This window comes from Astatotilapia calliptera, chromosome 5, assembly GCF_964374335.1.
Source record: "Astatotilapia calliptera chromosome 5, fAstCal68.1, whole genome shotgun sequence".
Classification (NCBI taxonomy): Eukaryota; Metazoa; Chordata; class Actinopteri; order Cichliformes; family Cichlidae; genus Astatotilapia; species Astatotilapia calliptera.
The window spans coordinates 37,666,768-37,679,979 of NC_137426.1; the positions used below are offsets into that span (position 1 = coordinate 37,666,768).

Below are 13,212 nucleotides of genomic sequence, written 5' to 3' on the forward strand. Positions count from 1 at the left end.
CTACCAGGCGCCCAACACGCCTGGACTTTTAGAAGAAAAGAAGTGTCCAAAAATAAACCACAGGGTCAAATACTTGATTTTGTTCAGTGTTTTAGAGTTATTAATTCGAATTGACTAATTTAAATCTTTTATTCATGTACATTTTGATCGCCTTTAGTAAAAATGGCAAAATTTCAATTTCTTTTTTTTTTTGTCTCTTATTAATCCCTGATTACACTCATATAGTATACAGTAGAGGAAAAAAAACTACCAGATGTCATGTACTGGCTGTGTGGAGGCAGGAGAAGACCCAAACGCAAAACTCACGGAGACTGGAACTGAACTCAAAAATGCTGCTTTATTGCAGAAGTGCAAAATAACAGAACAAAACCGGGAATATAAACTAAAGACCGAGGGAACAGAAAGCCACATTGGTTCGGGGAAGAGACATTGACGACGCGACACTGACCTGATGGAGACATGCACATAAATACACAGAGGGTTAACGAGGGAAGTGGGAGCACACGGGGAACACAGCTGACACAGATAATCATAACGAGACAGGGCAGGAGTGAACACAACATGACGCATACTGACGAGAGACTGTCAAAGTAAAACAGGAAGTACACGGAGGTTCAGACAGGAGGAGAGAGAGCACAGGGAGAACACAGACATAACAGGCTGGGGAAAACATGGAATAAAACACAAGGAGAGACGAGGGCTCACAGATACACAGGGCCCACAGGAGGTAACCAAATAAGGAACATCTTAACTAAATAACCCAGGAACCAAGGCATAAATAGGGAACAAAATACTGTGCCAACATGGCCCAGGACCATGACACCAGATGTGTAAAGTAGTAGTAATGCTGAAAAAAGCGAAAAAAGCACACACACTCACAGCTGATTTTATGACACTTTTACAGCTAAAACAATATATAATTCCGGTTATCCTGCGTATCATTATGGGGGATGAAGGGTTAAGGAACTGCAATTAATTTTTATAGTTTAGCTTGTGTTTACAACCATATTTTTTGTTATCACCACACAGTAAACATTAACCAATATGTAAAGCGTCCATGTATCCTCCATTCTTGGTCCATTATCTTAAGCTTAGGCGGCCCCCTGCGACCCAATCCGGTACTAAGTAGAAAGGCCCAGACTTCACTCTCTCCAGGCACTTGGCCCAGCTCCTCCGGGCAAATCCCAAGGCATTCCCAGGCCAGCTGAGAAACATAGTCCCTCTAGCATGTCCTGGGTGTTCCTCTGGGTCTCTTCCTGGTGGGACGTGCCCAAAACACCTCCTCAGGGAGGAATCCTAACCAGATGCCAGTATCTAATCTGTCCTTTTTGTATGTTCCCCTCAGGTTCCCATGGTAGCAGATACAGGGGGAACAAGTGTAGACGATGCCACAAGAAAGATGATGAAATTCCTCATATCACCTGAGCTGGCTGTGGAGTACAACATGCTTGGCCGACATGGGGAAAAAAAGTTCAGGGATTTGCATCTTTTTAATGTTGTGTATGGTAAGTTAGTTTCACTTGAGACATTTGAACTTTAGAAAACTAAACTTTTTTAATAAAGTGTTTGAAAGTGTAACTGAGATTGGTTATCATGCAATTTTTATATATTTTTTGAGGCAAGTGAAATAAACATTGTTCTTTGCAAATCATCACCAAATGAAGTAAGCTAAGGTTAACTTTACTTTGGCTTTCCCATTTTTCTTCTTCATTTGCAGAGGCACTGAAGAAAATATTGAACATCAAAAGTCAACTTGCAAGAAGCAGAGAAGGCTCTGTCCAAGTGGTTCACTGGAGCTAAAGACAGAGGAGGACTGAGGGATGCAAGGGTACAAAATAGACTTACGGCTATGTAAAAAAACAAAACAGAAACCCTGCTGATTCAAGATAAGCTTTTGAGTCTTCCATCTGACCTTTCCCCCATGTTGCTTCAGTTCCAAATATCTAAGGAATTTTGATGTAGTTTGACATTTCTAGTTTTTCAAAAGTTTACGCACTTTGGACAAAATAAAAAAAATTTGAAAAATGTTGTTTTGTGTATCCTCGTGATTTTTGTAATAGTTATATTTACAATGGATGGTTACAATGGTTACAATGGTTAATGGTTATATTTTTGTTTGCAGTCAGCTTTAATATATTTGGTGTCTTTGTGTCACAGAACCCGTATTGGCCGTCTGTTAAATTGATTTGGTGACTGTTTTACTACATGGGGCCCACCCGGTGCCAGAAATGAGCCAATTCAAACTAGAAGTGAAATGCAACTACAGAACCCACTGATAATGCCATTCCAACTTTTTAGCTCACGTTGTCCTCATGTTGTACCCACTAAGAACTTGAAAGATGGGGCCCGGGTGGGTCTCTGTGTACTTTGCTCAGTTGGGGCCCATTTAGTTCCCAGATTTTACCAATGTAACACCGAGATAGGCTAAAAAGTGGGTTTTAAGTGGGATTGTCCGTGGGTTCCATAATGGCCCCATTTTATAAGCCCATGTGGTACCCACATGGTATCCACAAAAAAACTTGAAAAATTGAAAATTAAAAAAAGCGGAATCGGCTGTTCAAAACCCCACAAGGCTGCCCGCTGGGATTGAATCGAGTGGTGATATGTCTGTGAAGGTTCTCAGTCATCCAGGTCACCACATGTGGTGTATGCTGTACAGTGCAGCGAGGAATGCTCAGACCTCTACATTGGAGAGACCAAACAGCCACTTCACAAGCGGATGGCACGACACAGAAGAGCCACCTCCACAGGACAAGACTCAGCAGTCCATCTGCATCTTAAGGATAAAGGACACTCTTTCGAGGATGCCAATGTTCACATTTTGGACAGAGAGGACAGATGGTTTGAAAGAGGAGTGAAAGAAGCCATCTATGTCCACTGTGAGCGACCATCTTTGAACAGAGGCGGGGTTTACGACACCAACTCTCTGCCATCTATAATCCAGTTTTGAGATCCCTTCCCAGACGCCTTAACGCCCACTCACATCCTGGGCCATCTGACCTCAGGAATTCGCATGATAAGGTGGGGCCAGGTTTCACAATGAACACACCCGAAACTCTGGCTGATTGGGACCCACACCCAGTTTCCCACCTTGGCTCAGGCGATTAGAGGATCATCAGGGGGTCCTTTTGTCCCTCTGTGGGGGGAAACTCCCACTAGGTTTATATCTGGGACTCTCCACCATTTGACCTTAGAACTGAAGAAGCTTCTTGGATGAGAGGTGAAACGTCTTCAAGTAACTTAAAGAAGTCCAGACGCTTTTCTTTGAAAGCTCCTTTGACAATCGAGTGGTGAGTTCTCAAAATGGGCTCACTGAGCGCAGCACGAATAAGATCTTGGAGAAGCTTACGGCTGCTGTGAACACTCAGAATAAAACCTCTGAGCAAAATTTGATTACATCTTGGAGAAGCTCACTGTGGCCGTGAGTTCTCAGAATCTGCTCTTTGAGCACAAGAAGGACAACATCACAGAGCGTAAGTTTGATAACATCATGGAGAAGTTTGCGGCTCTCCAACAGGAGATTGAGAGACCAGTGTCAGACTGTTAGAACAGCTTTGAAATTCATATGAGTTGTTCGCACTAAAGTAAAAACCATCATCACTTCATGCGGCTACCACTTCGGCGCCAGCTGTGATCTCAAGGCTGGAGCTGAACAACAACTCCCTGATAACAGACTGTGCTTAGACTGTTCTTCCTATCCTACGCAAGGCCACCTGGGTTGGCTGGAAGACTGTTTACTTAGCCTGGCAGGGCGAAGGACACTGTCTCAGCTGAACTCTGGACACGCACACACACACATACACTGATACACACGGATGCCCCCTCCCTTTCCAAAAGCCTTCGATGCTTGTGCCCTCCCGGGGAAGATGGCGGTTGACTGGACCAGCGCAGACATGCTGCAGGACCGGATGCGCTGCCTACACCGGCTCTCTCTTACCCTTTACCCGCCCCTGTTGCTTACCTTGTGTTTCTATGGTGTATTGATAGTCATGTGCTTTTTGTACTGAGGTGTTTTTTCTGTTATCAAACTGTTCTCCCACTAGGAGCTCAGTCTGAGTGGAGTTTTTTTGTCCTCCTCTCACCTCATGTTATGTATTTTCGTTGTTTTTTTTCCTGTCAGCCTACCTTTCTGACATGTCTTCCCAATGTGCTGTTTGTGTAAGTTTGGTCAGAAGGTTCCTTTGTAAGTGCGCATGCGCCATTAGCGTGCAGCCTGCTGTAACCCTAATTTCCTTTGGGATTAATAAAGTATTCTGATTCTGATTTTGATATAAGTGGCACTGTAGAGCAGTTTAGAAACGCCCTTGTCTGAATCCAATAAAATACATAACTTTTCACTGGACCTGAGACATATGCAAAATCTATGGGTTTTTGAGCATGTTAAGGATCCCAAATTCCAATACATTTGCCTGATAATATGAACTGAACAATTACAATACAGCTTTTGCGCTGTTAGTGCTTGTGCCCTAATAAGAAGTGGAACAGATGCAATAGGGCCTTCACACTTTTAGTGCCTGCGCCCTAATTAGCAGTTACTAACAGCAATTAACTAAGGTTAAGAGTGGCAACAACAACAGTGCTCACTGACAGAAAAGTTAAGAATATTTTTAACAACTCACGTCAGTGTCACTGTCATCTGTGAGAAGTGAGCTTTACTGGCTCATCAACTTGTATCAGACTCCTTTCAAAAAGTTTTATTTCCTCTTCAAAACTAAATAAAGATAGATGCTTCTCACCCAGCATTGACAGCTGAGGTAAACAAACAGGAAGATGGACAACAACCTACAAGCTCTTACTGGTCACTTTGCAGTCTGAGTACATTCACTACAGATTAACCGTGCCCTGAGTTTTTGAGGTTAATCTAGGATATTCTAAAATATTTAAGTGATCATTAATTCCCCGTAGCCATTATTTATTTCCTAATTCATTGCTTAAGTTTTGATATTATTCAAAGATTTTAAAATATACTGTGTACAAAATGTACAGTAGTAGAGACATGCCCATCAGCTACGACCGTTATAGGGCATATTCTAAGTTTATTGTTTTTGATCTCTCTTGGCTGAACTGTTAAGACCTATTAATTAAATAATATTTATGTGAAGTCACTTTAAAAAAAACATTACACAGTTGAGATAATCAAAAATTAACAGCAGATTTTTATAACTAGAAACGGTAGAGACAGATTTCACCTGTTCTCATTTATACTGAGAGAAGAGTGGATCTCCTGAAGTCCATTATGAGTTCTTTTGTTTTAAGAACATTCAGCTTCAAGTTGTTTTCTGTTGTCTACCTCCGCCCTGTATGCTGTCTAAATTATATATGCTGTCTTAATTACGCCTTATTATTTGTATCTTAGCTCAGTCATTCTTGATCACCCTAGGCGTCGTCTTCCATTTTGACCTCGGGACTTCCAAACCATATTCGGCACAGATGTTCCTGTACACTATGCCGGCCACTTGGTTATGGCGTGCCATGTATGCCCTGCCTGCTAGCATCTTGCACCCTGCTGTTATGTGCTGGATTGTCTCTGGGGCATCTTTACACAGCCTGCACATGGGGTCTTGCCTCATGTGATAGACCCCAGCCTCTATGGATCTTGTACTGACAGGTTGTTCTTGTGTTGCCATGATTAGTGCCTCTGTGCTGTCTTTCAGTCCAGCTTTGTCCAGCCACTGGTAGGACTTCTGGGTATTAGCCACCTCCTCTATCTGCTGGTGGTACATACCGTGCAAGGGCCTGTCCTTCCATGATGGTTCCTCCTCTTCCTCCTCTTTCTTGGGTTTCTGCTGCCTGAGGTATTCACTGAGCACTCGGTCAGTTGGGGCCATCTTCCCAATGTATTCTTGGATGTTCGTTGTCTCATCCTGGACTGTGGTGCTGACACTCACCAGTCCCCGGCCCCCTTCCTTCTGCTTAGCATACAGCCTTAAGGTGCTGGATTTGGGGTGAAACCCTCCATGCATGGTCAGGAGTTTACTAGTCTTGATGTCAGTGGCTTCTGTCTCCTCCTTTGGCCAAGTTATTATCCCAGCAGGGTACCTGATCACGGTACCTCTGCAGGTACTTGGTCGTTGCAGATGTCCTAGTGGCCCCAGGTACTTGTAGCTGTCCTCTATGTCTGTAATGTTGCCTTCTGGTAGTTCAATCCCCTCAATTCTGACTACTTCCCTCTCTTCATCATCATCCGACTACACTTCTCCAGTCCGAACGACATTCCAATGTCATTGCTGTATTGCTGAATCGATTGCTGAATCGATGTCTCGTTCATTGCTGAATCGATGTCTCGTTCACTCTTGGCATACAGCTTGATGCCATCCATGTAAAGGAGGCTGCTGACAACTGCTCCATTTCGTAGTCGGTATCCGTAGCCAGTCTTGTTAATGATCTCACTAAGGGGGTTCAGGCCTATGCAGAACAGCATTGGGGACAGAGCATCTCCTTGGTAGATCCTGCACTTGATGCTGACTTGTGCTATTGGCTTGAAGTTGGCCTCTAGTGTTGTACGCCACATCCCCATTGAGTTCCTGGTGAAGGCTCTTAGGGTCCTGTTTATATTGTAATCAATCCAGGCAGTGCACAGGTTGGTCAGTCTGGTCTTGCAGTCTCGGGCGACTGCTCGGTCTAACACGTAGCTGGTGTTTTGCACCTCTGATGTTCTTGCCAGTTCCTTTCAGTGCCCCACTCATGTATTGAGCCATTCGCTTGTTCATCTTTCAGGCATCAAGAGGGCCAACGTGTTGTGCTGTCATCTTCCATATTGAGTTGATTGGTTCTGCTGCCTGTCTCTCCCAGATCAACTGCCCATTTGCGCTAGGGATGGGTATCGTTTAGCTTTTATCCAATACTGGTGCCAAACCGGTAGTTTTTTAATGGTGCTGGTGCTTAAACGGTGCTCGAACCGGTGCTTAAAGAATGGAGAACACAAACTTTGTCCAAAAACCTCTCATGTTTAGCTGTTTTCCACTTTTTCTTTGGTCATTTTAGCCTTTTTGGCCAGGGTGAAGGGAGTATCTGCCATCAAACAAGAAGACAGCCGCATGTAACTACGACGGTGTTTGCTAGTTCACCTTACATGCATTAATGTAATAACGTGGTTAGCCTACTCAACGTAAATTACACACGAACAACATTAAGCTACTCACGCAGAGAAGAACGGCTGCTGCTGCCATCATCCATCATCATTTCTGCTACACTGGCAGGGCTAGGGGCCAGGACTCTCCCCTCGTGTTTTTGGGGGATGTTGCTAACTCCGGTCCAATAACAGGCACCACACCCGCAGTAGATGTGCTCGGTGTGAGCTAGCAAGCTATCAAATACGGTGCATTTCTCAACTTTAAAAAAAAAACGCTATGCGTCGCCAGGTCTTTCATCAGATTTGAGGTGTTACCTCCTTTGCACAGTATCACAGTATCAGCTTAAAGCACTTGTTGCTGCTGAGTTTGCATCTTTTGCTGTGAAGTACAGCCAGAATTTTGACTGCTTCGCCTGGGGCATTTTTAATCTGTAGCTCTGCTCTAAAAGAACGTACGTACCTAGGCCCACCTACTATCTTTGGAAAGATAAAATGATTGGCTAGAATCCAAAGTGTATGACATCTTAGGAAAAAAAGCACTGAAATAAAGCACTGAAACGTGCAATGCTTTTCCGTCTGGTTACTACTGTTTATGTCAGAACCGGTGCCATAATGGCATAATGGCCGGTACCCATCCCTTATTTGCGTGTGTGTGAAGTTAACTCTACTTGGACAAACTGCTCGAAACAGGGATTTGAGTCATTGTGTACTTCAGATGGGTTAATAAAGACATTAAATTAAAAACTTTTAATCAGATTAATCATAGTGATAGATTAATATATGTTGTAGAGGACATATATATATAAACACCCAGCACGCCCCTGCGGGCGGTTTATCCTTCAAGCTCGGGTCCTCTACCAGAGGCCTGGGAGCTTGAGGGTTCTGCGCAGTATCTTAGCTGTTCCCAGGACTGCGCTCTTCTGGACAGAGATCTCCGATATATATATATATATATATACACACACATATCAGTGGCAGATATCCAAGAAAGGGTCTCCAGTATGAAGAGTTTGACGGCACCAGGGCCCGACATGGTTCACGCCTACTGGCTAAAGAAGCTGACTGCCCTCCACGAGCGTCTGGCAGCACAAATGAACCAGCTGCTAGTTAACGAGAGACACCCGGAATGGCTAACCAAAGGTCGGACGGTCCTGATCCCCAAGGACCCCAAGAAGGGACCGGTCCCCTCCAACTACCGACCAATAACCTGCCTCAGTACTACATAGAAGCTCCTGTCAGGCATCATATCGGCTAAGATGAACAGGCACATGGGTCAATACATGAGCGGGACACAGAAAGGAATTGGCAAGAATACCAGAGGCGCAAAACACCAGCTACTGGTAGACAGAACAGTCAGCCGAGACTGCAAGACCAGACTGACCAAACTGTGCACTGCCTGGATTGATTACAAGAAGGCCTATGACTCAATGCCCCACAGCTGGATACTGGAATGCCTAGAATTGTACAAGATCAATGGGACCCTAAGAGCCTTCATCAGGAACTCAATGGGGATGTGGTGTACAACACTAGAGGCCAACTCCAAGCCCATAGCACAAGTCACCATCAAGTGCGGGATCTACCAAGGAGATGCTCTGTCCCCACTGCTGTTCTGCATAGGCCTGAACCCCCTCAGTGAGATCATTAACAAGACTGGCTACGGATACCGACTACGGAACGGAGCAGTTGTCAGCCAGCTCCTGTACATGGATGACATCAAGCTGTATACCAAGAGTGAACGAGGCATCGATTCACTGATCCACACTACCAGGCTATACAGCAATGACATTGGAATGTCGTTCGGACTGGAGAAGTGTAGTCGAATGGTAACAAAGAGAGGGAAGGTAGTCAGAACTGAGGGGATTGAACTACCAGAAGGCAACATTGCAGACATAGAGGACAGCTACAAGTACCTGGGGATCCCGCAGGCAAATGGGAACCATGAAGAGGCTGCTAGAAAGGCTGCAACCACCAAATACCTGCAGGGGGTCAGGCAGGTCCTGAGGAGTCAGCTGAACGGTAAGAACAAGATCCGGGCCATCAACACGTACGCCCTGCCCGTGATCAGGTACCCTGCTGGGGTAATAGGCTGGCCAAAGGAGGAGATAGAAGCCACTGACATAAAGACAAGAAAGCTCCTTACCATGCATGGAGTGTTTCACCCCAAATCCAGCACCCTGAGGCTGTACGCTAAGCAGAAGGAAGGGGGCCGGGGACTGGTGAGTGTCAGCACCACAGTCCAGGATGAGACAACAAACATCCAAGAATACATTGGGAAGATGGCCCCAACTGACCGAGTGCTCAGTGAATACCTCAGGCAGCAGAATCCCAAGAAAGTGGAGGAAGGCGAGGAACCATCATGGAAGGACAGGCCCCTGCACGGTATGTACCACCGGCAGATAGAGGAGGTGGCTGATATCCAGAAATCCTACCAGTGGCTGGACAAAGCTGGACTGAAAGACAGCACAAAGGCACTAATCATGGCAGCACAAGAACAACCTCTGAGTACAAGATCCATAGAGGCTGGGGTCTATCACACCAGGCAAGACCCCAGGTGCAGGCTGTGTAAAGATGCCCCAGAGACAATCCAGCACATAACAGCAGGGTGCAAGATGCTAGCAGGCAAGGCATACGTGGAACGCCACAACCAAGTGGCCGGCATAGTGTACAGGAACATCTGTGCCGAGTATAACCTGGAAGTCCCGAGGTCAAAATGGGAGATGCCCCCAAGGGTGGTGGAGAATGACTGAGCTAAGATCCTGTGGGACTTCCAGATACAGACGGACAAAATGGTGGTGGCTAACCAACCGGACATAGTGGTGGTAGACAAACAGAAGAAGATGGCCGTAGTGATCGATGTAGCGGTTCCGAATGACAGCAATATCAGGAAGAAGGAACACGAGAAGCTGGAGAAATACCAAGGGCTCAGAGAAGAGCTCGAGAGGATGTGGAGGGTGAAGGTAACAGTGGTGTGAAATGCTGTATACATTTCATCAGAGTGTGGTGGCCAGTGCTCTCTTTAGTGCTGATGTGTGTTGAGGGTGCATCCTGATGGACAAAAAAATCCAGCTCAGTGTTTGGAAGGAGACTTGACTCACTTAAGACTGTGGTGTATATGGACACATTGAACAAACTGAAAGAACAACGGCAAAAACTCTCTTCATAGCCTCCCAGCTGGGCGAAAGAGCAATGACAGAACATGTCATTGCTGATAGGATTTTCCTGAAGATCTGAGCAGTTCAGGAGGTTCCTTGTTCCCATGGCAATAAGAGTTGTAAAAACCTTCTGTGAGTCTAGAGTAGAACAAAGAATTAATTTATTTGGATAACCTGGTGTCTCTCATGTTTGGCCATGGTTTTGGCCAAAATTACAACAGGGAAACTGCATAGTGACAAATGTGAAACAAATAGATGGGAGTGTTCAGAACGAGACAGCAGGTAAGAATAGAGAACATTTATCGATGGCACTATCAATGCAAGTTTGTATTTCAGAAAGAAATCTCAGAAAAAAAAAACAACTCATGGAGTCAAAAAGGTTAGGGTGGTATCACTCATCCCCCATCACCAGTAAAAGTCACATTTGTCTTAAAAAAGAAATCCATTATGCAACAGTAACAGAATTAACAGACTCACTAATGATGATGAACATTGTGACTTTTGTGTTGTTTTGCTTAACTGGGGCCTGCATTAGTTCTCAGAGGTATTACCATGTCTAACTGTACAATTTCCATCTTATATTTTGGGATGCCATCTGCCAGTAGCACATTGATCAAGGTACTTATTTTAAATATATAAAGATATAAAAATAAGTATCCGATTCTATTAAATCAGAGTTTATTTTATTTTATTAATGGTTTTAACAGAAATGTCATTCCATGTCTTCTAGTAACATTCCATGTTACTAGAATAGAATAGACTAGGCTAGACTCGAATAGAATAGAATAGAATAGAATAGAATAGAATAGAATAGAGTGCCTTTTATTGTCACTATACACATGTAAAATGAGATACAGAGCATCTCCTACTCAGTGCAGACAAGAGTCGTGGAGTACTTATGAACTACTACGACTACAGCAAACATGTGGAGGTTTAATCATAACTCACTGATGATGATTTTAATTGAATTTATTGAGATACACAGTGGCTACTGGAAGCTGTGACAACATTAGATGACCTGTTCATAATTAGCCATGTGCTGTAGTGATGAGGTTGGGTATGGAAGTCAGTGCAGTATACCAGAGGACCTAAACACATTTCACGGTCAGTCCACAACCAAAGCAAGCCATGTGCTAAATAGTGCCAAATGATTTTGACCACCATGGCTAGCACCAGCACTGGATCCACTGCCTCCCGGTTTCTCTCCTTTGAATCTAAAAATGAATAGCAGCCATCAGTCATTGTCAGGGCCGTCTTTCTCCAGCCCAGACGGATGGGAGTGACTAATGTCACTGCATGTTACTGTCCAGCCCTCCCGCCTCCACTCTTGCTCACTCACATCAAACAGACCTGACAGGCCACCAGCTATGGACCAAAGGGGCACCTCAATGTCACCTTTTTAGATATTTGGGGGAGGTTGTGGGGGTGGGGACTTGTTGAGGGAACACAATCAGCTCCCAGCATCCCACTCTTTGTTTTGTTTGTTGACTGACAGCTGAGGTGCTTTCAATTGGCAGTAAAGAGGATGTTGCCTGACAAATCTCTCGATTGTTGGGTAGCTCACTATAACTTCTATTCATATCCATTTTAGTGGATTTATTTAAACACATCAAATTTAATTACATCTTTGAGAATATTCTGCTATTATGTGTGGGAAAGAACTGATTGCACTGGTTGTAGCCCATTTTTAGCAAGCAAAACATGTGCTGTTTATTTGAGATGTTGGGCTAAACAATACTTGTCCCAGTTATTATATTGAGGATAACAACTTCATCTCTTAGGATTGCTTTCCTGTAACAGAACATGAAATATCCTTTGTGTCTACAAACATGTTTGGAAGCTACATTAGAGTTATGTGTCTGTCAATAATGACTCTAAGTATTCTGTGTGCTAATGATTTTTATTGCTAGGGAGCATGCCTTAAATACAGTTGTGTGTATATGAAATTTCACTAAAAATATGCGAAATCATTGGAAGGACATTTTTTCCCTTCCTTCAGTATATACAAAGCTCAATATTCTTTTTATATAAAGAAGCTATAAAATTGCTTTGAAATAACTCAAATTTCTTTAAATAAGGGGTGTGCGTTCTTTTTTTTAACTACTGGATTTTACTTTACTAAAATGTGTTTTTTTTTCTTAGCAGGTTGTTGTTGGGCATACTCTACGGTGGCTTTTGTGTAAGCCTCCTGAGAACCAGCCTATTCATTTATGCCCTCTGTAATGCACATTTGGTTTTGGTCTATAAGTAATTTGACTCATTTGAAGTCCTGATGTACTAAATAGAGGACATTCTGGGCTCTCCATTGATGTCTCATGTGTTTGGTTGGCTTCTTTTAGCTACAAAGAGAAGGGAAATCACAAAAAAGTTCAATGGGAACATTCATTTTTCCTTGGTTCTCAGGAGGAAATATCATATTTATTACAAAGCAACAGCCACATGTTTAGTGTAGCATTCCAATTTTTCTTTTAAATTAATGACAAAATTGGTCAAATTTTATTTTGCAAAGTTGTGTTATAATCATTGACAGTATAAACATGGGTGGGTTTGAAAAATTAAGGTTTCAAAATGGTGCATTAATCATGACATGAAACTGCATGCTCAGTGGTTAACAACTTGTCAATCACCAGTCATCAGCCAGTGAGCGTGTGGTTTCATCTGTTTTTCTGCATCCAAAATGACACTGGTGGAAAAATCTTCTACATGAGACTACACAAAGACGTCAGTGACATCATGTCCATACTGTCAATTATAACGACATTTTTATCTAAAATTTGTTCTACTTTCAATATACCACTTTGATTTCAAAGAATCATTAATTAACCCCTCTACTTTGATGAGTAAAATAGATTATTGTGAGTCCTCATTCTTTGCTCATTCTCAGGTATTTAGTGTGACAGTTAAATGGGGCCACACTAGAGAGCTGGGGGCCACTGCCAATGCTGTGAAGAGGCATCAGAATGATGCCCTTTTTGTGTTTCTGACAAA

General features: G+C 43.5%; 1 protein-coding gene and 1 long non-coding RNA gene across 4 annotated transcripts in view; both read left to right on the plus strand.

The window, feature by feature from the left end:
- LOC145428756 (uncharacterized) overlaps window positions 1–2,029 on the plus strand; it is a 3,910-nt gene extending 1,881 nt beyond the window's left edge. The window contains exons 1-2 of the long non-coding RNA XR_013909071.1: window positions 1–1,505; window positions 1,718–2,029. The exon at window positions 1–1,505 is cut by the window's left edge and continues 1,881 nt beyond it. This is a non-coding gene — a long non-coding RNA (uncharacterized LOC145428756). The remainder of the gene's footprint in view (window positions 1,506–1,717) is intronic.
- The window catches only part of LOC113023063 (calcium-dependent secretion activator 1), a 359,245-nt gene that overhangs the window by 195,968 nt on the left and 150,065 nt on the right, over window positions 1–13,212 (plus strand). The gene's annotated exons all lie outside the window — the stretch shown is intronic.